Source organism: Lepidochelys olivacea (assembly GCF_965140295.1).
Source record: "Lepidochelys olivacea isolate rLepOli2 genome assembly, chromosome: 1".
NCBI classification, from domain to species: domain Eukaryota; kingdom Metazoa; phylum Chordata; order Testudines; family Cheloniidae; genus Lepidochelys; species Lepidochelys olivacea.
In genome coordinates, this window is record NC_140411.1 from 298,789,126 (window position 1) to 298,814,610 (window position 25,485).

General features: G+C 41.5%; 1 protein-coding gene and 1 long non-coding RNA gene across 5 annotated transcripts in view; one reads left to right on the forward strand and one right to left on the reverse strand.

The window, feature by feature from the left end:
* LOC311514421 overlaps positions 1-9,123 on the reverse strand; it is a 32,188-nt gene extending 23,065 nt beyond the window's left edge. The window contains exons 1-3 of the long non-coding RNA XR_014709882.1: positions 9,061-9,123; positions 2,543-2,705; positions 1,063-1,131 (exon numbers count right to left, since the gene is read on the reverse strand). This is a non-coding gene — a long non-coding RNA (uncharacterized lncRNA). The remainder of the gene's footprint in view (positions 1-1,062; positions 1,132-2,542; positions 2,706-9,060) is intronic.
* Positions 9,124-9,269: 146 nt separating this feature from the next.
* PRICKLE1 (prickle planar cell polarity protein 1) overlaps positions 9,270-25,485 on the forward strand; it is a 109,361-nt gene continuing 93,145 nt past the window's right edge. For all 4 annotated transcript variants that reach the window (XM_084617386.1, XM_084617387.1, XM_084617385.1 and 1 more), the window contains exon 1: positions 9,270-9,534. The gene's annotated coding sequence lies outside the window, so the exon portion shown is untranslated. The remainder of the gene's footprint in view (positions 9,535-25,485) is intronic.

Sequence of the window (25,485 nt, forward strand, 5' to 3'; positions counted from 1 at the left end):
GTGAAATGACTTCTAGTTGAGACAAGTTTAACATAATTTCTACTGGTTTAGCCAGAGGTAGTCTCCCTTCTTTCTGATAACGTAATAATGTTGCTCACAAGATCCTTATCTTCACTAGCTAACATCCTAGCTGCAATTCACTACTGGTGAAATTCCACAAGTGGAAATAGTTAGTGTAAAGAAGCACTGGTCTTTTTATTACTATATTGTCTAATAACATATCGATAGATGATTTCAGTGAGAAGTGATGCTTTCTTATCTGTCACACAGAGGACATGACAATACTGTACAGGGAGAAAATATCTGCTCTTACCTTCCTCCTCTGCCCCATTTCAACTTCAAGTGAGACAAAGGGAGGCAGAGACAAGAGCTTATATTGCATCTATCATTAACTTGAAAAAAATTCCATGTTGAGACTCATCTATAACATTTGGACACTGTCATGTTACAGATCATGGTCTAAATTTTATTCTCATTTACACTGCTATAAGTCTAAAGTAACTCAAGTTAACTTTACTGGTGTAAATCGACATTAGCTGAGAGCAGATTGTGGCCCCATATAATTCTGAACAATAAATTCCCTTGCTTGTGTTACTGATCTGAAATTGTTAAAACTGAAAGGATTTGTAATCTTAAACATTTCAGATGTTTTTTGCATTTCACTCATCTTCCAAATAGACTGGTAAATTTCACTTTTTGCTTATATTTAATTTTATGTTGTGGTTGTCTATCCCAGAGGCTGGGTAGCGAACACTGGGTCAGTTCATGCCTCCTCCATTTGCACATGAAAGGGATCCTCTGCACATGGATGTCCTTTCTTCTTAATGAACATGTATCTTTCAACATGTGACAGCACACTGGAATGCGAGACATTCGTGGTCACTTGAGGAGCAGGATACCACGTTACTAGTCTACAAAACAGCTACCAGTGGTATTCTGATGATGCTTCTAGAACCAGGGGGGAATTCTGGCAGTTTAGCCTCTACTCCCAGAATACCTGTAGGTTTACACAAGACTCCCAGAAGGCACTGAGCAAATGTCACCAACAGTTGGAACTCTTACCGGAACTCTAGGATGTGTTCCCAAAGTTGCTCTTGAAGTCACTGCAGCTAACCCAACTGAGTAGAGTACCTAGGGCAAAACAGCAAGTCCAGTAAGCATGATTGATACTTGTCTGTAAGATAAACAATGCAATTTAGTTTTCATTTGAGCCAAGTTGTCCATGTCGATGAGACCCAGAGGAGATGGCTGGGCTAAGCCACCAAGAGAACTGATGAGTGAGCCTGTTGTTGGAAATGGACAAAAGAAATACATTTGTTTAATGAGAAACAGAATTTGAAGATTTGTGCCTAACTTGGCTCAGGGCTGGTTTTGTTCAACATCTTTATCAATGATTTGGATGATGGGATTAATTGCACCCTCAGCAAATTCACAGATGACACTAAACTGGGGGGTAGGGATAGGGTCCAGAATGACCTAGACAAATTGGAGGATTGGGCCAAAAGAAATCTGATGAGAAATCTGAAGTCAAAGGGAGTCTTTTCATTGATTTAAATAGACATTGGATCAGGCCCTATATAAATGGACAAGTGCAAGTGCAGAGTCTTACACTTAGGAAGGAAGAATCCCATGCACCGCTACAGGCTGGGGACCAACTGGCTAAGCAGCAGTTCTGCAGAAAAGGACCCAGGGATTACAGTGGACGAGAAGCTGGATATGAGTCAGCAATGTGCCCTTGTGCCCAGTGCCCAGCTAATATGCCCAGTGTGCCCAGAAGGCCAACGGAATATTGGGCATATTAGTGGGCGCATTGCCAGCAGATCGAGGGAAGTGATTATTCCCCTCTATTCGACACTGATGAGGCCACACCCGGAGTATCGCGTCCAGTTTTAGTCCCCCCACTACAGAAGGGATGTGGACAAATTGGAGAGAGTCCAGCAGAGGGCAACAAATATTAGTAGGGGACTGGGCACATGATTTATGAGGAGCGGCTGAGGGAACTGGGGTTATTTCGTCTGCAGAAGAGAAGAGTGAGGGGGGATTTGATAGCAGTCTTCAGCTACCTGAAGTCGGGTTCCAAATCTGGGATACACACAAGAAAGTTACATTATTGGAGGTTTCTGGTAATTGGTTTTGATTTCATATAAACTTCCTGTTACTTCTTCTTGGAGATCAGAACACAAAACTATTGGATTTTAATACATACTTAATGAATACATAAATCTACTTCCATAGTGGGCAGTAGGCAGGTTATTATATAAACCATTACTCCAGTGGGACCACTCACAGGAGTAGAGGCTTGCCGATAAGCAGCAAATACATTGTGACTATTTCAACCCTACAGCTTATAAGAACAAACACAACAAAAACAAAACAAAAAAACCCCACCCCCCTAGGCAGTAATTTAAATACCCAGGCTTCCACAACCTATAGTTTGAGGGAAGCTGGAACATAAAGATGTATCTTGAAACTACATCTGCCTCAGCTAACTGAAATCATTTTCCAATTACAAATGTTTTTAAAGTTTAATTTACTTTCCTACCACCATCTGAAACAGGAACAGAAAGCATATCGAAAATAGCCCCAGGCAGTCAGAATAATCCATCCAGTGATGTCAGTGACATTTAAGAAGGTTTGGAGGGTTCTGTATTTTCACACATCAAGGAACTTGGGTTTGTGTTTTCTGTACTTGCACATCCTTATTTCTGCAAAAAAAAAATTGTGGTTATAGTTAGTGTACGGTAGCGGGGAGGACGTTATAAAAGAAGAGGGAGTGGTGTTGACTTCACAGTGTGCTGCTCCCCTTCCAATGGAGACCCTGATTGCTCTTGTGCATGGACTATGCAGTTGGGGCTCCAGACTCAGATTCTGTGGTGATGGGCACTGATGTAAGAGCTTAGATGGATAAACAGGATAGGCATTTTGGGGAGCAATCTCCAAGGAGCAGTCATTCTTTGCAGCATGCTCTGCTGATAGCCCAGCAGATTTCAGTGGTGCTCTATCCAGTGTTAACTCCCCACACCCAGAGTATTGCGTCCAGTTTTTCTACGCTCTGTAGATAAAGATAATCAGTGGCAGCAGGGTAGGGAGCCAATGGCAACATGATATCATTATAAGAGGAATGGCATGTGAAAAAGTGGGTCCACAATACCAGAAGGAAAGGTTGGTTCTTTTCAAGATCCATGAGGTCAGGTTCCATGAGGATGGAACCAGCCTGAGGATTGTTCCATCCGAATTGGTATGCCCCCCGCCCCCTCAGAACACGTGAATCTATCAAGAGCAATATGGGTCCTGAACAATCTGTGGGCTGCCCTTTGCGTCCATGACTCCCTACCCTTCCCCTGGTTCCTAGTATTTCCAACCACAAAAATTAAAAAATTATGAATTTCTCTTTCTTCCCCACCCCTCCCCGATCTCTCAGAAGCATCATAAACACACAATCTCCAGCACCACAGCACAGACTTCTTCCACTTTAGCTACTGAAACAACTGATAGGTAGGAAGCATGTTAGTATCCTTTGTGTAGATATGCCATAAAGGGTGACACAGCACACACTTATTTGTGAGAGCACAGTGGGATCTTGGACATCAGGATTCCTGTTGTCTATGGTTGGGTCTGGTAGCCAAGTGTGGGGCAGTGGGTACAGACAACATAGCCAAATGTTACAAAGCCCCTGTTTGTGTCATCTGTGGTAACTGAACTCAGGCTCTTTGGATGTAAAAACAAAAGATGTTGCCATTTGAGCTAAAGAACTATTTTTCATAGCATGTGTCAATGTTCCTTCCCCACTCTGAACTCTAGGGTACAGATGTGGGGACCTGCATGAAAACCTCCTAAGATGACTTTTACCAGCTTAGGTTAAAACTTCCGCAAGGTACAGACTATTTTACCCTTTGCCCTTGGACTTTCGCTGCCACCACCAAATGTTTAACCGGTTACTGGGAAAGAATTGTTTGGAAACGTCTTTCCCCCCAAAATCCTCCCAACCCTTGCACCCCACTTCCTGGGGAAGGTTTGGTAAAAATCCTCACCAATTTGCAGAGGTGACCACAGACCCAAACCCTTGGATGTTAAGAACAATGAAAAAAGCATTCAGTTTCTGAAAAGAAGAATTTTAATAGAAGTAAAAAGAATCACCTCTGTAAAATCAGGATGGTAAATACCTTACAGGGTAATTAGATTCAAAACATAGAGAATGCCTCTAGGCAAAACCTTAAGTTACAAAAATACACAAAGACAGGAATATCCATTCCTTTCAGCACAGCTTATTTCCTCAGCCATTTAAAGAAATCATAATCTAATGCATATCTAGCTAGATTACTTACTATGTTCTAAAACTCCATTCCTGTTCTGTTCCTGGCAAAAGCATCACCCAGACAGACCCTTTGTTTCTCCCCCGCTCCAGCTTTGAAAGTATCTTGTCTCCTCCCCATTGGTCATTTTGGTCAGGTGCCAGTGAGGTTATCCTAGCTTCTTAGCAGGTGAAAGGGTTTTTCCTCTGGCCAGGAGGGATTTTAAAGGTGTTTACCCTTCCCTTTATATTTATGACAGCATGTTGGCAGTAACAATCATAAACCCCCACATATGGTTTACCCAGTGGAAGGTGACCAAAAGTCATACTGGGTATGTCTACACAGCTCCTTTACCAGAGTACCTTATAGAAGGGGCATGCCAAATGATGTGCTTGTGTAACCCACACTGACACAGTGAATAAGTCTACCCGCAAAAGCTGTGTGTGGGCTAGCCTACTGAGCTAGCTTGAATCCAGCTAGTGCAGGTAAACAGTAGCAGTGAAGACAGCAGGGTGGGCTTCAGTGAGTAGGTAGAACAAGCTTGGCACAGACCCATGGATCTGGATTCTAGCTAACTTGGGTAGGCTAGCACAGCTTTTGCTGGGTAGACTTCCTCACTGTGTTAGTGTAGGTTACGCAAGCACATCATTTGGCATGCCCCTTCTATAAGGTACCCTGGTAAAGCAGCTGAGCGCTGGCTGTGTTACATTACAGATACAGATTCTAGTCTCTTCTATGTCTGAATTGACCTTGTGCAAAGTCTCACTAGTCATCTCTGTAAAGTGGGATAATAAAACATGTGAACAGCAGTTAGTGAAAGAGCAGGAACTAGAAATGACGGTGTCCTGGCTTGCAGCTCAATGTATTTTCTCATAAGCTGAAGGGGATAGTGGGTGGGGGGCAAAGGGAGTGTCTCTCTCTTTCTCTCTCCGTTTCAAAAATCATATGCAGCCATGGAGCATGTCATGTTTTTTGCAAGAGCTCCTGCAGCAGGGACCAGAAATCACATTCCTCATGATAAATTTATGGCAGTTGGCAACACTGTCAAGTGTAATTATATGTTTACTTCCAGTATATTTTTCACACACTAGATGTTCCTATGAAGATAACAGAGTTTCATACAGGGCATGGTCTCTGGTAACCAAAGGCGACAAAGTAGGAATCTAGCTGCTCAGAAGCCTGTTTGTAATTTATAGTTGTTTTCCTTCATAAATGTTTAAGATATATAATGATACCAGCATACATCTGATGCTAGGGACTCCCTGATATGCATCTATGTCTTATACCTCCCTCCAAAAGGCAGGGGGGATGACATGAAAAAAAAGATCGAGCCTTAGGCTGCATCAGAGGTGCGACAACATGAAAAACATCAGAAGGACCAGTACTGGGAATGCAGGAGACTAGCAGCCATGCTGAGAGATACATTAAGGGATAGGTTGATACTGCAAAAGGAAAAAACCACAACCTACGCCAGCCAGTCTGAGAGCCCTGGTCAACAGACACAGGTTTGAGTTATGGGACTAAAAATAGCCCATTTGGGCTCTGAGATCCAGAGAAGGGGGTGGGTCTCAGAGCCCAATCTCCAGCCCAAGAGGGAACATCTACACTGCTATTTTTAACCCTGCAACATGAACCCTGTTAGCCTGTCATTTGACCTCGGTTCTAACACTCACTGCCGTGGGGTTTTGCGGGAGAGGGGTTGGGGTTTTTTGTTTTCTTTTTGCAGTGTAGATCTACTCTAAGACAGTGTTTTGCAACGACTGGTACGTGGACCGATGCCGGTCCATAAGATGTCTTTAAAACAGTTTAGGAAGGCAGCAAGCCAGTCCCCAGTATCAAAAAGATTGAGAAACACTGCTCTAAGACAGGTTTCAGAGTAGCAGCCGTGTTAGTCTGTATTCGCAAAAAGAAAAGGAGTACTTGTGGCACCTTAGAGACTAACAAATTTATTTGAGCATAAGTTTCGTGAGCTACAGCGCTGTAGCTCACAAAACTTATGCTCAAATAAATTTGTTAGTCTCTAAGGTGCCACAAGTACTCCTTTTCTTACTGCTCTAAGAGAGTACTAAAAGGTTGGGGGGACATATCCCAGCCCCTCCAACAGTGTTTGCACTTCTGGCCTGCATTTTTCCCCTTACCAATGGTTTCAGGGATGTAATAATGTGTGCCCCTTTTTCCTCCCACCCCCGCCCACCCCTCCACACACAAGTATCTGTGTGCCAGAAGAGACTTCTCTGGATCTCATGGAGACGATCTACCTCAATCTCTTTAACAAGACTAGAGTACATTTCCTAATGTGGCTAAGACATGGTTTGTTTCTGTCCACACAGGGAAAACCAAACCCTGTAATAACACTGTTCAAGTAACATGATAGATTTTGCATTACAGGTAGGGCCTCAGTATGGGTAAACCCATTTGCAAGCTACCCAGACTACTCATGGGGTTAAATAGAAGCTAAAGGTTTATAGCTTAATGAGAGGCATTTGTAACTGAGTGTAATATAAACAGATATAGGACTTAAAAGGGTGCATTAGTCATAAAATCTTTAGGAGCAAGATAGCCCAACAGTTCATTCCAGATTCAGATCTGTTAATATATGACCGTAAGAAGAACCATAAACAAGGGTCACCATTTAAAAGCAAGCAACCTTATTTCCTATATAATCAGAGCTCAAAGTGAGAAGAAATAGGTGAAGGAAGCCATGTAATGCTGCAGCACAGGTCTGAATGTGCCTAGATATTACAGAGATAAGCATTACAGAAATGCTTGAATGGATGGCATGAAGGAACATAACACAAGGCAGGTATAGTAAAATGGGAACAAACAGTACTGATCCGTCCTCATCAGCTGTTCCTTCCTTCTTTTACAAAGTATTTCTGTTAAATGTCTATTTAATTTCTTCATCCTTCACATTTTTCCATAAAATAGTACAAATGGTTTTGGGTTTGGTTTTTTTTTCCATTTTGGGAGAAGTGCTGATGTTCATTCTGCTGAAACAAGTGCTGGTGACCAGCTCCTGTGAGTTTCTAGGGGGTGGGTGTGAGGGGGCAGAGACAGATGTCTTCATTTTCTTTTTGGATACACATATAATTTGCAGGTGTTTATATTCAGAATTAGAGAAACCTTAAAAGGATCTGTTCACTTGAGCAATATGATGTTGATCCTATCTCCAGACAACATTGAAACAGAAGAGCAAAACATGATATTTACACTTCCTATTAAACTTTATAAATTCTTTTACAAGGTTTAACACTACTAATAATAAATATCTAGTCTAGGATAGCTTTCCCATGAGATGTTACCTTTTTATTTTTTCAGCCATGATAAACTTATTTTGACCAGATTGACTTCCAGATGATCATACACACTCCCTAACAGTGGAAAAGCAAATGTAGCTGAAATCAGGAAAGAAATTTTGTCATTTTTAAACTTCAAATTGTTCTCCTTTTTGGAAAGTCTATAAAGAGACACTGCCAGACATGTATAAATCAAAATTTAAGTTTTACATTGAAACAAAACCACTTGTTCCTCCCATTTGTATTTATAAAATCAAATATTAATAGAAATTCATTCAGAATGGTTTTTTTTTAATTTAGTAAATTTCAGTTTGGATTTAACTATTTCCCTGTAATGTGAGTGAAGGATAACTTTAAACTGAAACTGACTATAAACAAATGTAAAACTGACACTGCTATTTTTGGCACCTTAGAGACTAACAAATGTATTTGAGCATAAGCTTTCCTGTTGCATCCAATGAAGTGAGCTGTAGCTCACGAAAGCTTATGCTCAAATACATTTGTTAGTCTCTAAGGTGCCACGAGTCTTCCTTTTCTTTTTGTGGATACAGACTTAACAGGGCTGCTACTCTGAAACTGCTATTTTTATTGCCCAAATTGTGTGAAGTGAATGTAAATACATAAAAAAACAGCATGAATGCTGAAAATTAAATGAGATTTTAAAATATCTGAAGTGTTATTAGTGTTATTAGTAACATAAATTTGTTTTTAAAATGTATGCTAATTTACTTAACTGCCAGTTTAAAGTCTACTGTATTTTTTAAAAGCTGATATTTAGTTATCTATTGAGCTGTCCTACATTCTGTACTTCGATTTTGTCTGTAATTTCCAGCATGAGCTAGAGATAGCTTTGAAGTTGATGGCAGCTAACATGGAATTTTAAAGCATTCCAAACATCCTCTTCACACAGAAAAGGGAATGAAAAATGACTGTACCACGCTCTCCTGCCTCTGCCTACTACTACAAGTAATGTTTCGCGTCATAGACAGTGATGTATTTGTGGTCGAAATACGAACATACCCTCCCCCCCCCCAAGCAAATTTAATCGCACTCGCACATCTCTGCATAGATCAGTGGAAAAAGTTTTAATTAACTTTTTCTCTCGTTAAGTGGATGCTGGAGGCACAGAGACGAGTAATTGGCTGCAGAGCCCTGTTTGATCAAGGGAAATTGGGAATGTGAGTCTTTCCCTCCTTTTCCTGGCTTTAAATCCATCAGCATCATTTGTTAAAACAGCAACAACAACAACAACAAAAACCGGTAGGGGAGAGGGGAAGATTTTGCACTTCAGATCTTTCGCTGTGCCTCAGTGAACTGCAAATGCCAGCTAACATTCCTCTTGCTCAACTTAATCACCAATGTATTTAATCTGATTACACCCAAAAACCCATGCCCCTTGAAAGCACACTAAAACCACACACACGAATCACGAAAAGCACATTCTGCGCCTCCCCGCCCCCCACTCTGCAAACCTGCCCTGCCTGGGATCTGCGTGGACTTCCGAAGCCTTGTCGGTACCAGGGAATGGCCTGTCCTTCCCGGTCAGCAAATCCAGCCCTCCGGGTTTTCGGAGCTGCCGGCACCCCCAGCGCGGCGGCGATTGGAGAAAGCGGCCGGCTGCAGCCAATGGGCTCTGTGGAATGCTCATGTCACCGTACCGGGCTGGCGGCGCCTGAGCCCCGTCAGGGAATAAGGGGAGAAGCGGCGGCGCAGCTTGGTCACTTCTAGCCTGACACACTCCCGCTCCCCGCAAACCCTTCCCTGCTCTCTGCGGGAAATGCGCCTCTCCAGCCTGCACTGACTTCCCTGGGGTGCCCAGGCAGAAAGGAGCGGCCAAGCCAGGCTCCCTCCAGGGGATACTTGCCTCCCTTGCTCTAAATGTGACTGATCCTTTCCCCCCCGCCCAGGAATACCTTGCGGTGTTTCCCAAGTCCTTCCCCCGGAGGGTAAGTGGCAGCTCTGCTTTGCTCTCTCCCGCAGGGGAGAGAAGTGCGGTTTTGTCTGTATGAAGCGGGACTGTTCGCATTAGATTCCCACTTTGCAGTCTTGGGGGGTGAGGGGAATGTGCTGTGTGGAATGTCAGCCCCCCGGGGTCTTGTCACCTACAAATGTCTCGAGAGACTTAATTAGTTTAACAGGACCCGAAAGGTCGGAGTAGAAGCGAGGCGACTAACTTAGGCAGAAAGCAACTAGTGGCTGCCCCAGCCTAATACCTTTAGAAGCCTGTCGCCTCAGTTTGTTTCCTTAAAATATTGTCTTCGAAGTGGTGAGTTTTTAGCTTTCAGTGCTGGGTTTTTTTTTTTTTTAATTTTCTATAAACAGTAATGAAGTAAAAGCCCCAATCTGTTACTTATTAACATACCTGGGACTCAGGATGCAGCGCGAAGTTGTTAAATTTCTGCAGACGAAAAACCAAACAGATCTTGGTTATTGGATTGCCTAACCTGGCACTATTGTGTATGGGAGGAGGCTCTGGAAGATTGTCCACAAACTTGTTTGAAGAGTCTTAAATGAGAGGGGAAATAATTTGGGGGCTGACACCATACTGAGTTATAATTTGCCCCCAAGTGGAATCTGAACTAGCACTCCAAATACATGTATTATTAGCTGGAATGTATGTGGGTGCCCTGCATGCAGAACAACAAACAAACAAAAAGCAAAACAACAAACTGTGAGGGGACAAAAGGGAACAGAAGATTAGGATTTTATCTGAGGTTATTTATATCAAAGTGTCTCTGTGATTTATGCTTTACTTATTCATTTAGTTCTACACACACAGACATGGTTGTGCTTACATTTTATCTTCACACATGTACATGTTTTGGTATACAGAGACAATATAGAAATGTGTATTACCACTGCTGTAGAGTGTGTGTGTGTGTGTGATTTTAAATATGTTAGCGTATTTTGTACAAGTGTAGCATAGAGAGCTCCGTCTCTCTTTATAGCACCCAAGACTATAGATGGATGTGAGTTTCAGAGTGTTTGCTTGACTCAGGCTCCAGATGTGTGAGCTCAGCTGTTGCCTGTCACTTGGGTGACAACTGGTCTTTTTCCACTAAGCCTTTGCTTTCTCCATTATCCTCAACTAAGTGTCAATGTTTCAGTTTCCTTCTATTATCATGAGTGTATTCCAGTCCCATGGGACAGGGCAACCTTGTTTGGCTATCCTCAGCATGCAATATGTCTGCTTTCAGACTCTCTTCCATAGGAAAAAAACAATCTCGTGACAGCTAGAGAGAGACATCTAAAATACAGCCCTAACTTAAGCTAAATATTCTGCCTCAAGAGAGCTCTGAAGGGGTGATGAATATTTGTCAAGCCTTTTTTCTCAAACAATATTTACTCCCGCCAGGGGATTTTAAACATAAACAGCAACCATTTATCTTGCTGTCTGGTTGGGTTCATTTCAGTGTGCCTTCAATGTGGTTTCAGCTTAAGGTGGCGGGGTCTGGTCTTGGACAGGAATCTGTCATTGTACCCCAGCTGGGGACTGAAGAAAGCAAAATAAAGCACTCTGCTAGTACCAGTGTCTCTAAATGCCATCAACTGGAGAGTCAGGAAACTCAGTGGGGGTTATTTTACAAGCTCTCCAAGAATGTTTATACAGAGGATTTAAAGGTTAAAATGCATATTCCCTACATGTTAAAACTAAAAGGTGTCAAAAATAAATGGCTAACATTACTCCCAGTTCAACTTTCCATGCTTTGTCACGTAGCTGAAAACTATGACTTTTAATTAACAACTTTTCTTGCCTATTGAAAAGTCAGAACATCTGTCAGTTCTTTTAGCTCATCTTGACTTTTTGCTGTTAGAGTTTATCGTGTTTTGTAATCCAAGATCTATGGAGCCATTGTTGTATAATAAAGGGTGCTGTACTGAGTCAGCCTGGTCACCCGCATAAAAATTGTAACATCAGCTGCGGGGGGGGGGGGGGGGGGGGAGGCGGAAAGGGAGAGAGAAAGCCCTTACAGGGTTAATAGCTGAACTATTAAGATTGGAGTCAGATGTGGGTAAAAGCAACAAGGGAGTCTGTTTTTTTCCTAATATCCTGTAGTCTGATAACTCTGAAAAAGGTAATTGTTTAAAAAAAATCTGTTTTGATTTAGAATTTTTTTTAAAAAAGCAAGATGAAGTCTGCATAAACAAGAGAAGATTCTAATGTTTCGAAAGGCTAGGAAATGTCTAGAAAATTCCCGTCAGCTGAAAAGTAAAACACTGAACTATGCATGGATTTGTCATGCACAAATACAGAATTTTGTTGATTTCCCTCTTCTAAATAGTCCATTCTCCATCTTAGTGGCATAAAGGATATCATTCAGTGTTTGTGAAAGAACAGTCTGTGTGCTGGAAAGGTTGTCTTTTCTAGTAGACTAGTTAATTATAACTTTTAATAAGAGTGGATTTAGAGTATTTGCCTTCTAGATAACAGTTTTGCAAAAAAGAAAATGTAAATGGTTTGAAGAGTATAGGTGGTGGTTGCTGTTATACTCTAAAAGTTGAATAACTTATATGTAAAAAAGATGCCTGAGGAATGACTTGGCACACTAATGACCTAACTTCTCTGTTTGGTCTGTCTTCCCTTCTGTTTTTAGAAAGAGATTAAATGAGTTTGGCATTGTTCATTTAATTGGCATATGAAAATCAGATGGGTTTTACTCTGTAACTATTTTCCACTGAAACACTGCATAAGATAAACTTGTATGGAGTTAGTTCCTATTGTATCTTTGCTGAGTGATTGGCTTGACCCTTTCCTAATACCTTGGATGAAGATACAAAGATTTAAAGTATTTTCCCAATAGCATGGCATTTACAGAATATGGTGATGGTGGATGCTGTACAAACTACCTAATACAGAATAGATAAACGGACCAATTTCAGGTAAACACAAGAATTCACTAAACACGATATCCAGGCAACCAGAGCCATGATATATGTACGACTGAATTATTTTTTTGCGACTCTTTTTAAAATGTATGAAAAAATATTTTTGACTACTTAGTGTTGTCTTGGACTTTTACCTTATGTGGCCTACAGGTAAAGACAAGAATGCCTCTGCCTAGAGGTTCATGAAAGAACAGTCTCCAAAGCCATTGCTCCTTTATATTTCAATAATAAAGCTATCACTTCATAAATATTTAAGAGAATCATTCTATGGTCAAGTGTTGCCTAAGATGAAGGAGAATAGCAACACAGTATCTTTCCCTTGTTTCTGAGCAGGCTACATAATGACCACTTGGCTTTCTTATATCTTGAATTTATAACCTTCCTAGAAGGGTAAGTCAGCAGTATTTGATTTGGTTAGCCAACATTAAGTATTTTCTGTTTACAGTCATTCTAAACTGAGGTAAACTTGAGCTTAACTATAGTTCATTAGTGTATTCTAGTGATAAACCATTCATTGTTAGGCCCAGCTACTGGAAACACACAGATGAGTAGCTCTTACTTGCATGCGTAAGGCCACGACTACACAGCCCGCGGTGTGGCTCTGCTGCTGCACCAATACGGGGGTGCCACTGTTTCACATCTGGGGAAGACGCTCTATGCCGAGGGAAGAGAGCTCTCCGTCAGCATAATAAAACCCACCTCTGTGAGCGGCAGAAGCTATGGGCTTGTCCACACTGGCAATTTTCTCGACATACCCCTGAGCGCAGCACGTTTCAGCGCTGTAAAGCACCAGTGTAGACAGCGCACCAGCGCTGGGAGCCAAGCCCTGCGTGGAGGTGGGTTTTTTAGAGCTCTTCCGCGACCACACGAGCCATGTGAAAGTACTGCCGCGGCATTGCTTTAGCATTGCCAGTGTAGACTAGCCCTGCGTCAGTGGGAGAAGCTCTCCTGCTGACATAGTGCTGTGCACACTGGTACTTATGTCAGTGTAACTTATGTCACTCAGGGGTGTAAAAAAACCACCCCCCTGAGTGACATAAGTTATGCCAACATAGGCTGTAGTATAGACATAGTCCAAGTGTTTGTAGGACTGAAGACTTATAGTGGAAAGGACCAGGTCTGAAGGAGAGAGCCGTAACTCTGAGTCAACCTTCTCCCTTCCCCCACCTACTGACTGAGCAATGGTGGGAAGAAACATGTTTTACAAGTTATAGCACACTGATGTCATGACATTTCTGGCAGAGATACCAAGATAGACTAATCAGATCACTTTACTATTTGCCAGAATTACACAGTTTTTCCAGAGACTGTTCTTTTGTTGCTGGTCCATAGTCAAAAGATATTTCCAGTTATTGGAAAAAAAAATTCTCCAGGGGAGTGTAATAATTCGTTCTGTGTCTTTGTATTGTTTGCTTGTTTAGACTTCACTCTAAACACATTAAACTCACTTTTCTTTAGCCTCTAGAAAAATGGAATGATTGCTCAGCATGAATTGATTAGCCTTTTCAAGGGTTATTTTTTCTACAAGAAAATTTTAAAATATACAAACTGAATTAAAAATCTCAAGAGACAGAGGCATGAGCCAACACAAACATTTTTAAATACTTATGTAAACTAGCAAGCAACTGTCATTTAGCTCTTCTTGGAACTCTGCCTACAAGGGTCTATTTGATTTTTAAATGTTACCATAATGCTGGTTCAAAATGTTCCTGAAAAACAACTGACCAATCCAGCTGAGACTGTTTTTCTTACCAGTGAACCTGTGGTAGACACTGCTGAAGACAAGTCTTTCATTTCCAGTGGATTACACATCAACAAAAGGTGGAGCTGTAGCTGTGTTATTTCAGTTGTTCTGGTACTGAAGTCATGTATTCCTGTCTAAGATTTGTGTCTGAATCGTTGATTTATAGCACTCTGTAACTCTTGCTGCTTTGTGTGCTTCTCTCTTTCATTTTTCCTTCTCTCTTCCTCTCGCTCTCTAAGTCTGAAAATTTTGGCAATAATCTGATAAAAGTATTGCATACATAGACCTACAAGCACTCTCCACGCAGTTTTATTCAGCTGTCCTTTTATCTGCGGCACAGATCCCACAGCTTGCAGTTACGGTCTTTGACTTTAGTAACAATTCTGTATGAAATGTTTCCAATTACACACACTATTGGCAGCATGAAGCAACTGCATGCCAAAAAGCATTTCCAAGTGCCTTCCAAGAATCGGATTATGATTGATTTTAATTTAAATAAAGGTTGTTTGGTTTCTTGTGATGTTTTTATAACACCTTTTTCAATGTTGTTGTTTTTATAATCTTGTATCAAGTAGCCACAATATACCATGGTATCCGGGCTTGGTTTCTGTGACTATCACCTTCCGAATCTAAGTGCACTTCTAACCTTTGCACCACTGCATGGAAAAGTCAAAGTTGTCCATATACAATATAATTAATGGGCCATATTGAACCAATGGCTCCTTAAACATCAGTGGTATATTACAGTCCAATGTGCTGTTTGGTTTTAAAAAGAAAAAATATCAGGCTAAAGATATGATATGTTCAAGTCCTGCTACAAAAATTAACATTTTAAAAGGAATCCATATTGCAAATTATCTTCATCTCCCAAGATGTTGTGGACAGCTGGTCACTAACTATAGGTGTTTAAAATACAGTAACACAGGATTCTGAACACGTGGTATAAAGCTTTGTCAAATGGTCTGGAATTCTTACACCTGTCCTCGCTTTAGGGCACTTTTTTGTTCTAAAGACGGTCACTATTCTTGTTAGTAAATGTGTTTTGTAACTTTTTAATTTTAATCAGAAACTTAGCAGATTTTTTTAACATTAGTCAGTGAATCTTTAAAATGACCCATGCCACAGAAGTTATTTTTAATCTTTTCCATGAGAAAATGTGAAATACTTGATCTGTTTGTGGAGCAGTCTTGAAAGAGATGTTTTATAACAGGAGCACAAACTTCCTTTGACACTAACACTATAATTCTGCAGCTTTATCCATTACACTCTGATATTATCTTTACATTAATTAAGTCCTTTTGTGAAAGAGAGAGCACTAGCTCAGTGAGAGATTAGCCTAGCCACACAGTCACTCGCTCTCTACCAGCTGAGCACACTGGCTAGCCAGACAGCTGCTCCATCCATAGCTCAGTGCGTTGGTGACACAAATACATGGTAACTATGGTACAAATTGAAAGCTTTTTAAAAACCTTCATGTGTGGGTCAGCTCATCTAACCACAATAAAAACTGATTTTTTTTTTCATGTACATACTAAAAATGAGTAGGCTATGTTGAAAGCAAACCGCTACATAAGATTTTGGGGAAAATTTTTTTTTTCCTGCACTCAAACACAGCATTTTAATTCCCACAGTAATTTTACATCTCAAAAGTGCATGCATTCTATATAATTACTTGCGATTAAGCCGTGTTCAGGAAAGTTAGATCTTCAGAGGACCAAATGTTTTTTGTTTTGTTTTTTTAGTAAAAGTATAAGTTTCAGAAATTGGGATGATAGTTTTCAAAATTGTGATTAAAAATACTGCATATAGCATATGCTGAGAAAGAAAATGACTTTTTGTGAGAATGACTAATACATATGTCCAGGCCTGGAGAGAGAGCGTGGATGTGTGTGTGTCTGCATGTGCACGCATACAAATTGCTAACCGGGGTATAGTTCAGTCTGGAATCTTGTTAGTGAATCTCAGATGTTTCTTGTAGCAGGATACATGTTTCATAAGAATTTTGAACTGCTTTCTGACGCTGTGTTCATCATAATGATCGTATGGATAACTTCATTGTGAGAGCCCTCTGACGTGTTTGCAAAGCTTAGAGAAAGAATCTAAGTGATAAATACTGAGTTCCCATTTATCCTAGGACTGAAATGATTTAGCGCTCTGTGTATGTAGGAGGAAATAAAATATACAGAAGATATGTTTATATTTAACAGAATTCATCATATAAGTTTCTTTGCGCTCCTTCTATAAGCCTAAACAGCTTGGCAGGCTAATAGCCAACAAAATGTCCTCAAGTGCTGCCAAATGCGTTGAAAGTAAACCAGACTTTCCTCTATACTGAGGTCCTGGGAACTTACTTTACCTTCAGCTTTTAAAGATATTAATCAGCAAATTGCCTTGGTCTTCCTACCCTCAAACACCCAATGCAGGTTTGGGTCAGAGTAGGCATCTACTGTGAAACACTAGTTGAAGAAAATATGGTGGTTTGCCTGGATGGATGTTGAACAGCAATCAGTGATCAGGTGACACAGATATAGATTAGATTATAGATATGAAGGAAGCTCAATGTGTACTAAATTTGCAGACAGTGTGAACTGAATGATTGGGTATTTAGCTTATCTAAGCAATGTGGTGAGTAAGAAGGCACCTCTCAGGATTGGCTCATGTACTTCCTACAGTGCGCCCCCAAGTCCCGCTGATGGCACTCAACACCTCAAGGGCGGTGTCCAGCACCTTGTGGGATCAGGCCCTGGAAGTGTAAAGGCAGCATGTATGTATGAATGCCATCACTGGGACTTGGGGATACAAGATTCCAGTGGCATCTGTAATGCTTCCTTCTCATTAATCTAAGGAAGAATCCTATATAGTTATGAAATGATAGTGAGGAGGCCTGGGAGAATGTACAATGCTGGAAAAGACAATGCAACCTCTTTCCTTTAGCTCTTAGTACACCTTGTCCCTGACAAACAATCTTATTATATAAAGCCCCAATTCTGAATCTCTAAAGCAGAAACGAGGATCCAGAGGCACTACTGAACTACTTAACTTGTACACTGCTTTAGTAACTACATTCACTTTAGTGGAGTTTCACTGGTGTATAAATGGAGTAACTCAGCTATGAAACAGGCCTAAGTAGCTCTAACCTGTGCAGTAGTTTTGTGATTGTAATTCATGTAGACTCTTCCATACTTGATCTCACTTACCCTTGATCTCCGCAGGTGAAAGACTGACAATTATGGTGTTGGTGCCCTAAAATAGAAATCTTGAAAGATTTCAGAATATCTCATCCTGTCTAATCAGGGAGTGAGCCTTTATGGGACACAGCTTTTCCTTAAAAGAGCTCTCACACCCAGCATTGCCAGCTCTGACTATGAGAGTCTTGTGGTAATTGCAAAAATAATACATTTTTAAAAATGGCTTTAGCTCTAAAATAATGAGATTTTTAATCCCATGAATGTTTGGGGCCTGACGCACGAATTTTGAACACTTGGGCTTGGCAATACTGCTTATCCAAAGCTTTCAGACTTTGTCTGACTGGAGCCTCTTCTCCCGCCTTCACTTGTGGCGCTGCCTGTTTTGCAGTTCATGAACTTATCTTTTAACTCTCCCCCTGAATTGTAGGAATCATGTTTGCAGTGTCCTTTTAAACACACACGGCTTGATTTGCCTCTCTCAAAGACATAAATCAGAGTAACTCCACTGAAATCAGTGATGGAAAAGCCATGCAAAACTGGATGAGAGAGAATATGGCATCCAGTTACTATTTTTAAGTATTTATGGTTAATCTAAAACTGCTTAATGCCGTACTATGACTTTATTATGCAAATATTAGTTTCCATACTTCTGTCATACATATTTCATTCTATATAATGAAATATATAAACAGTGCTGGAAATGTTAGGAGGTAGAACATCTCTGTTATGACTGCCCTAGCCAAAAAAGAAGGAAAAGGGAGGCAGTATTTAAACACACACATGCACATTGAGGTGGTTGTTGTTGGAAGCAGAGAATGTGAAAGGAGACTCAACCAGTCATAGACTGGGTGGTAGCACTTTGGTGGTAGCATTTTGAATTAATAGCAGTTATCGTAATGACTTACTTTGGTACTAATCTGCCAATTGTATGTACTACAGTTTCAGAAGTTAAAAGCTAGTACTGCAATACAGACACGCTAAAATAGTTACTGTACTAGGATCTCATCCAACAGAGAGTCAACTGCGCTTACTTCCGTACAGAGTCCCAAAGGAGGGTAACTCTTGAGACTGTGCTGGAGTAACTGTGTGTGCAGTTGTAATTCTGAGTATTGTGCCCCTTTCTATCACTTTATTAGCTCTCTTCTCCAACAATTCTGTCTTGAAACGGCTATGAGTCAGAAGTGATGGAGCACGACTTCTGCCCAAATAAAAGCACCATAGAGTTTGCTGTCTCCTTACATTCACACTCTTATTTCACATAGACTTTTCTATAATTGGAAAACTTGTTTTCATCTTCAGACTCTTTCTGAGCAGTTAAATGTAGAAGTGACTGCTGAACATCTACAAAAATCTCACCATTGCCATAAGTTTTTTGCTTGATGCTGCTATTTGTGTACTTTTTGGCAGTAGACTATGACCTCAATAGAGCATCAGTACTCAAATCACTGACTGGGATTATACAGCAGTGCTATAAAAACCTGTTCATGCTAAACTATGACTTGTGCATGTGTGTGTTTAAAAACACTCACCTCATTCATTAGTCACTATAGCAGATTCAGACTTCACCACTAGTTAGTTTTTCAGAACTAACATAATATACCTCATCTAACTGAAACTTTGCTTTGATTGCCCGTTTTGCCGTTGAAAAATAATAAAAATAGTCATCTTGTGATTGAGCTTGGAGAAGATCTATTGGTAAATTTGAAAAGATTTTTCTCTAACGTGGCAAATTACAAGTGGACTCTATGGCACAAGAGATGACACATGGTATTGCATCAAATTTTATTAGCATAAAACCAATATTTGACATACAAAACCTAGAAAATCAACAGCACATTATTCAGGATCTTCTCATTCACTCCTTAAGTTTTGACATAATCTAGACCAGGAGTGGGCAAACTATGGCCTGCGGGCTGGATCCGGCCCCTCAGGGCTTTGGATCCAGCCCCTGGGATTGCCCCCTGTGGTGCCGCAGACCCCGCACCGCTCTCAGAAGCGGCCGGCACCACATCCCTGGGGCCTGGGGTGGGGTGGGGAGGCAGAGGGCTCCGTGCATTGCCCTTGCCTCCAGGCACTGCCCCCCACAGCTCCCGTTGGCTAGGAACGGGGAACCACGGCCAATGGGAGCTTTGGGGGAGGTACCTAGAGGCGTGGCAAGGGCAGCGTGTGGAGCCCTGTGCCCCCCCTCTCCCCAGGGGCTGTGCAGGGGCGTGATGCTGGCCACTTCATGGAGTGGCACAGCGTGGGGCCAGGGCAGGCAGGCAGGGAGCCTGCCCTGGTCCCGGTGCACACCGCTGCCACCCCAAAGCCTGAACACCTCCTGCACCCTGCCCCCCAACTCCCCGCCCTAAGCCCTCTGCCTCCACCTCACACCCCTGTGCACCCCAACTCCCTGTCCTGAGCCCCCTGTCGCACCCCACACACCTCCACCCAGACCCCCTGCCCTGAGCTCCCTCCCACAGTCCGTACCCCTCCTGCACCTCAGCCCCCTTCCCTAAACCCCTTCATACACTCCGCACTCCTCCTCTGCCCCAATCCCTTGCTCTGAGCCCGTTCCTGCACACCGCACCCCCTCCCACGCTCCGCACTCCCTCCCGCACCCCAACCCCATGCCCCGGCCCTGCATACAATTTCCCCATGTAGATATGGCCTTCGGCCCAGAAAGTTTGCCCTCCCCTGGTCTAAACTGTAGATTGATGTTAGGTGTAGCTGAATGTTATACTGTGTATTTCCCAAGCAGAAATCTTCTTAGGGCTGAGTATCTGTTAATAGAATATTTTTTTAAAATTTACCAAAATACTAGAAATGCAGGAAACTCAGACCGAAGCTTCCAACACTGTGTGCCTATCTAGGTGCCACACAACTGAAGTCTGCCTTCATGGTTATATGATTTCCAATTTTTATGATCTCTAGTTGTGTGAAAATAACTTTCTAACGTATATCTGGTTAGTAGTGCAAGGGAAAATCCTAGTGCCTAGGCATTTGGTCCTCGTAGTAGCAAAGTCCATCATTTGTTGACAGTGCTTCACTATTTGCTGGTATTTAGCTGCCTGGTATTGCAGCAACACGATGATGGAGCCTAGGCTGAGCTGTTCACATTGCGGTACATGCAGTAGAACTTGCAGATGGCTTCTTTGGAGTGGAGTGGTGACAGGGAAAAGGGATGTGCCATGTGCACGCAAGAGTTTGTGGGGGTTTTTTGGTTTTGTTGTCATTTTTTTGCAACAGAAAACTTACCTTCATTTGGGGACTGAGGCTTTTCTCCCTCCTATTTGCTATTGTTATGATTTTATTCCTACAGGGCATGCTAGGTGCTTCACAGGAGACCTACCTGAAGACAAGTCCCTGCCCCAAATAGGCTCACAGTCCAAATGATGGACGTGACAGCCAAGTGAGAAAAACACCTTCATCAGAAGGAGAGAAACACAAGTTACAGAAATGATTAAGTAGTTACTTTAAATATTAACCTTGATGGCTCAGAGGTGAGGTTTTACTTTTTTGTAATGAAAGCCATGCTGTAGAAGTCATATTTTAGTAGTGATTTGTTAAGGTGAATATGGAGGCTCCGATAGGGTGGTTTTTTGGAAGTGACTCTCATGCATAAGGCACAGAATGGCAAGACACTTACCATGTTTGTGTCTGAGAGAAAGAAAAGGAGTACTGAGGTGGTGGTTGTTGTTGGAAGCAGAGAACGTGAAAGGAGACTAGACCAGACATAGATTGGGATCTGTGTTGTATGATAGGCCTTGAAGGCAAGGACAATGTGGAGCCAGTAAAGTGACTCAGAATGGGATAAGATGGCTGAAGCAATGGACTATTTGGTGTTAGCATTTTGAATTAAATGGATGGGGACTGGAGTTAGGGCATGGTTTGCATAAAAATTGCTGTTGACTGTGGTGGTTCCTGCCTGTAATTGGTGGGACTCCCTCTTCCTCTCCTGCCTTTTCATTACTTGAGATGCAGGAGCCTTTGCCCCATAAACACACTCTCTTCTGGATAGCTCAATTTCAGGGCTCTTTGCCAGTTAGATGTCACTTTCAGGCTGCACAGCTCATTACAAATCTATTCTAGGGCCTTGCCTAACTATTAAGCAGCAAGAGGAGGAAACTAGCTCTCTCCTCATGCACACTAAGATGAGCTCAGTTCAATCCTGGCTGCTATTTCAGTAAATAATTTCCCCATATATGGGACTGAGTGACATGAGATTTTGCCCCTGAAAAAGGGGGCACATATGGGCAGGCTCAAAGGCTAAAGCCAGCAGAACCTAGGAGAAAGTACCCTTTCAAATAGGGAGCAGCTTTAACAGATGCAGAACCTAAGGTGTGGAACTTCTGCCAGCCCAGCATTCAGAGCCCATTTTGGGGCTGAAATAAGCCCTAACATGTCTTTTAGGAAGTGAATCATTCCCATTAGTTTCTTGGTAACTATTTCAAGCTTTCTTCACATGGAACTTAGATGTAGACATTTTGACAACATTACCCTAAACTTGTGACTAAAAATCATGCATATGTATTAAAAATACCACTTCTTTGGTCAGCTACCTCAAGGCCACACATGTTCAGAGGGGTGTGGCACGCAGAGCTCCTATTACAATTAGCAGGTGCTTTGGGTGCTTGGCACATTTGAAAATCGGGCTCCAGGTGCACGTGCATGTTTTGTGGGTGTACTGTAGGGGAGTGATTTTGAAAATGTGACCCTTACAACGTATAGCTTTTATTTTGTAATAAATGTCAGCTAAAAACTTCTAACTAAAGCCAACAGACTATATTTTGTTGTGTGATTGTCTGAAAGCATATGCTACTTAACAAGATACAAAAATCTTGGGCTATTATGGAGTGGAGACTTAGTTTTAAATTATCATAATAAAGATGGCTTATTTGTTTGAACTCCATCTCTCGAACAAAGATGGAAACAAATTTTGGAGCTGCACTGCCAAGTATTGCACTGCCTACTTGTCAGGGCATTACTTCAGTACTAACATGGAGAGCAGAGTGCCCCCTACTACATCAGTGTGTAATTGGACTTTGGAACTCATTGCCACAGGATGATGTTGAGGCCTAATATTTAGCAACCTTCAAAGAGGGATTGGATGTATATGTGGATAACCAGACTATCTAGAGTTATAATAGTTCATGGCCAAGTACTGGAAAAATATAAAACTTCAAGTTAGTATTTATTCCTAGTGATTAGAAATTGATTTTAGGTTGCAACCTTCATGAGGTTGGTGATATTTTCCCACACCTGCATGCTATGGGTCTCTTGCACTTTTCCTGTAAGTGTTGGGTAATGGTCGCTGTCAAAGAGAGGGTATTGGACTAGATGGGCCACTGGTCAGATCCGGTAAGGCAAGTTGGATGAACAAGCATAATGTCCTGCAGCACCCTAGCTTTTCTTTGGAGGTCTTTTATTCAGGAAGTATTTTATTTTATTTGTGATAACAGGTGAGAGCAAGACCTGCGGTAGTGGAACTGGTAATTATTGATTTCCAGTGTAGCCCGGTTGATCTTAGATCACATTTTTTTCCACTGAAAGTTTCTCTCTTATCTATCCATCTGCTCTTGGGATGAGGTCACACTAAGGGAGATGGCATGAGGTAGCTTTTAAGGGCTACATTTCATTACATAGTTTGGCAAAGGTTAATAAATTATAGCTTTCCAGATTAATGACTTAAACACACTTTCTTCAAGTACATAAAGTACAATAAATTTCCCTTAAGTGTCATAACAGGCAAAACAAGAGTGTTTGTGTATGTGGGAAAAGATCAGTTGTCTGAAAATGGAGCTACAAATTCCAGAATATAGCTTTGTCAAGAAAACAAAGCAAAGTATGCCCCATGCAATGCTGTTTAATGAAGAGTCCCCCTCAGTCAAAAATAGTAAACAAGACACTAGGTGGCACTCTTAAACAAACTTGGAATGTGACCGTGCTTATTTTTCGTGCAGTGCCAGTTATGTGAGGCTGGGGAATTGGGGAGAGACACTGACATGTTTAACGGTTCCCGTTGGAGGGGAGAGAAATAAAGAAACAATCTGAACCTAAATCTCTTCAGAGGCAGCAGAGAGTTGTGCCAGACAGGCTGTAGAAAAAAATGGCTAACCTAGTTTCATAGCCTAAATATCATTTACATTAACACACTTTTTATAAGCAATAATGAGCATAAACAAATGGAATATACTACACACTTTTTTCCTGTATACTTTTTCAGAGTTTAAGCATGTCTAAACTTACGTTTAACATGGTAAGTCCTAGAAATCAGTAAATATTAGACTTGTTTGGGAGGTTCTGCCCTTGACTTCCTTCAATGGGACCAGAATTGGGTAAATGGCCTTAACTCTTTAGGGAGATGCATGTAGGCTGTGGGATATCGAGATACATATTTCACAAATCACAAGTGGGCAGGCAGGTTTTCCTGGGCCTCTCTGTACAGGTGAGAGAAGAGAAGCTTTTAACACTAGCCAGCCATGGACTTTCTTGCATATCAAGAAGGGTACCTGCCGTCTTGGAGTTTTTCTGTTCTACTGTGACAAGTGGCATTATAGAGAAGTGGTGCTCTGGAAATCAACAGTAGAACTGGTCAAAACTCACAATTTCTGTCCTGTGGAAAATTCTGATATTTTTAAATTTGTTTTTTGTCCCAAATTGGGACAAAATATCAAAATGGAAGACGTAGTCCAGCAAGGGAGCCCCAGCCCTTAGAGAAAAGTGGTGGCATTAAGTACCCAAACTACAACTCCCCCGAGACACTGCAGAAGCTCAAGCAGACTCAGACTGATGTCAAACTGATCCAAAACAAAACTGTTTTGATTTAAAATAGACAAATTGAAGTGTTTTGGTGCAGGTTGAAACACCAAAACAATACATTTCATTTTGATTTTGTCCAATGGAAAAATCAACAAAATTTGGCAAACTTTAAGGAAACTGCATTTTCTGTCAAAACAGATGCTGTTTTGTCATTTTCTCTATTCAGTTGGCATCAGTTGTGATCTTAGATTTTCAAGGCCTGATATGCTTGTGCAACTGGTTACACACAGTATTTGAATTGTTTTGGAAACTGCATATATAGCATGACAGCCTGCCAGAGGCTGGAGCAGCACTAGCCACCCTCCCCTTCCTACACACACTTCCAAAGCTGACCTGGTGAATGTCTTCACAAACAGTGATCTGACAAAATGGTCTACATCCTTGAGGAGCATTATCAACTCCCATCCAATTAAAGACCAGAAATGAGAATCCCAGCTTTGCACTGAGTTTGCCATACATGGGTACCCTATGAGAGAGAGTATTTTTCTTTGTTTTGTACTAATAAAGTGCTTGGTATTGTACTATGCACAACAGTAAAGACAATTCCTTCCCCAAAGAGTTTAGTCTAAAAGATTTAATATACAAAAGTGACGTTGGTGAATAGCTTAAGAGTTTTGGGGTTTTCCCCCCTTCTTTATTCTCCAAAATTATAATAATTAAGAGCATGGCACAACAAGTGGGTTTGGAGGATAGGATGGCAGCCTACTAATGTGAAAGAGGGGTTATTGTTCTATTTATTGTCTCTTGAGCCCTGCCTCCCCTCGAAGGAAAGGGAACCAAGACCCAGGAGACCAGCAGAGAACACATGATCATGTTTTGAACATCTGCACAATTTGTTGTGAGTGGCATCTTATTTTGACATTTCAAGTGGGTGAAGCTTGGCTTGTGGGCAGAGTTTTCCCCCCATATTTGGATTCTGATTCTCAGCTGCTTTAGATCAGAGAACAGGGGAGGGGAGGAAGCAAATTGTACTGTGCATGCGTGGAGCTCATTATTTAAAATGCATTGAGCCATATTTTCATTCAGAGTTGGCTTGTTACCTGGTATCCTGTAAGGATGTGGGAGCTGCAAGTAATTTATGAGTATTATGTTCCATCTGTTTTTTATTGTGGTGATTACTGTGTGACTATCAGGGGTTAATTCATATGAAGGAAGATAGACAATGGTTTGATAAATTATTCCACAAAATCTGAGACCATGCAGAAAATGAAGCACCTTTGAAGTTTATCTCCAACATCCCTGGTGAGCTGTCTAAACCAGTTTAACCAAGCTCAAGA